A 2,253-nucleotide genomic window follows, 5' to 3' on the forward strand; every position below is an offset into this window, starting at 1 on the left:
CAAATGGCATTTAATGACAGTTGTCATAAATGTGCATAAAATCTCCTTCATGTTCATGACACGTGTGGTGTGATGTCATGATTTTGAAGGTGTCAAGCAGTGGTGTAATGCAGGGTATACGCAGGTATACAGAGTATACCCACTTCTTTATTTAATAGCATGGGGTATACCCACTTCTACTTTTAAAAAATGGGGGCATAACTTAAAAGTATAAGTATAAGTCAGTCTTATGAACACCCCTTCAAATAAAGTCTTACCGAAAGTTTAACCATAGAAAGTTTACAAATGAAAAATAATTAGTCAAAATGGTGAAAGATATATCTTGTTATTAAAAAGTTTGACTTTAACATGCATTTCTGTTAATTCTTGCTATAGTCCTTACCGAGTTATTTAGACACCAATGTACAATGCTACCCATTCAGGTGAAATGAATTTCAATATTTTATTTAAAGTCCCTGTAAAGTCAAATTTGAAAATTGTTTCTTAACACATTGTAAATGTTAGAAATGTATTGTTGAAACCTGCCGCAAGACTGTAAACTATATTGTAGTGAAATGCAGAGTGCAGATTTTCTATGCGGGCCTAAAACAGTGGCTTGATGATGCACTTGAGCTACCATGCATGGCCCCGCCCCTAACACAATCACAAGCATCCATTCAGGTTGTAATGGTATTTGAAAGGTGAGAGAGATGGCAGCTTACCCATGAGTGGGCGTGGTTTCAGTTCCGAAAGCGGCAAAGGCCCAACGCTTGAGAGCACATATTTGCTTAATTTTGATAACTTATTTTATTAACTTGCCATTTTTCCATCATTTAAATTTGGTTTGGCGGTTAATAACACATTTTTCTTTTATGTGATAAACTCAGAAAACATTTAATATCTGACTTTAATTGTCTACTATTAAATGTCAATGTTTATTTAATTGCTGTAAGTTACAGTTAAGTTACCGTTTCTAGCTGTATTTAAACATCCTAAGTTATGGTAGCAGATGCGGAAAAAAATAAACTTTCAACAGTGGACATTTTGTTCAGACATTTTTTTTGTATGCTTATGTGAAAAGTGTTTGCACTTGGAAGTATCAGTAAATTATCCGCAAATATTATAAGGAAGCTAAGAAGTAAATGGACATACGGTCATCCATGTACTTTGGTCTTCCATCACATTATTCCAGGGTGGCCTCACATTCACTAGAAACAAGAAGCTCATGTTCACTACCACTTTGAAATCAATCATGTGTGACTTAATAACCACAGTTCCCAGAGTTCCCATTCCCCTGATTGGTTCCTTGTCTGTAGTGTCGGCAGGAAATGTCTGACAGAGGAAAAGTGTGATAAGACCGAGGTGTTCGGTGGGACGTGAGATTAAGCACTGAACCAACACTTCTAAAGATCCGGGCACAACGTCAGACCAGTGACAGGTAACTGCTACTCGTGACGGGACAGCACAGACTTCACAGGAACAGCAAAGACACCTTTTATTAAACACAGCCATTCTTTCTCAAACAAGAGGTTTTGAGAGGATTAGTTTAAGGTTTCACCTTTTCTCCTGTTGTTAAAATTTGCTTCACTAGAGGGACCCAGTGAAGTTTTCTTTTGAAGCCACTTCTCTGTCGATATGCCAAGCATGTGACAAACTACACTTTGAACTTTGTGCTATAGAAAATAATGACAATGATTTGCCAAGCCATCCGATTTGAGATACTTAGTAAACCACAAAGCTTAATTTTACACAATACATCATTCATTTTTTGCATTTTTGTGTTTATTAAATGTATCAAGACTGCCCAGATGTCTAGATATTATATTGGCAGTAAACCATTATGTCAGTGCATTTAAATACACCAGGAATAGTTTTGTCAAAGTAACATATGTTTCTTTTCTCTGTACTCAAGGGCCCATCCCCCTTGCCAATAATACGTAAGTTAGTGCTTAAATTTCTAGTGTATGTGCACAATAGAGAATTCAACTTTTTGGCACAAGACATACAGTAAAGTGTCCAGCACTTCACGAAGATGAAACTGTTATGTAACGTGACCTGAGAATTTCGCTGAAAGACAAAGGATTCAACCAGATGCACGCACATAATCCCCAGATCCTTTTCACACCTTTTGTAATCTACTTTTTAAAATTTTGAACCAGCGTCAATTCCCAAATGTGATACGAATGGCATTTACTTGGCAGCGATTGGAATTTGTCTTTGCTTTTCTTGCAAACCAGAGAAAAATGTCAAACAAGCGGAGATATGGATTTTGTC

At 36.7% G+C, this 2,253-nt stretch overlaps 1 protein-coding gene across 1 annotated transcript in view; it reads left to right on the top strand.

The window, feature by feature from the left end:
* Positions 1-1,986: 1,986 nt before the first annotated feature.
* Positions 1,987-2,253, top strand: part of fgf10a (fibroblast growth factor 10a) — a 16,397-nt gene continuing 16,130 nt past the window's right edge. Inside the window, exon 1 of the mRNA XM_065286759.2 lies at positions 1,987-2,253. This exon is cut by the window's right edge and continues 1,476 nt beyond it. The gene's annotated coding sequence lies outside the window, so the exon portion shown is untranslated.

The sequence above is a fragment of the Paramisgurnus dabryanus genome, chromosome 18 (assembly GCF_030506205.2).
Source record: "Paramisgurnus dabryanus chromosome 18, PD_genome_1.1, whole genome shotgun sequence".
Lineage (NCBI taxonomy): Eukaryota > Metazoa > Chordata > Actinopteri > Cypriniformes > Cobitidae > Paramisgurnus > Paramisgurnus dabryanus.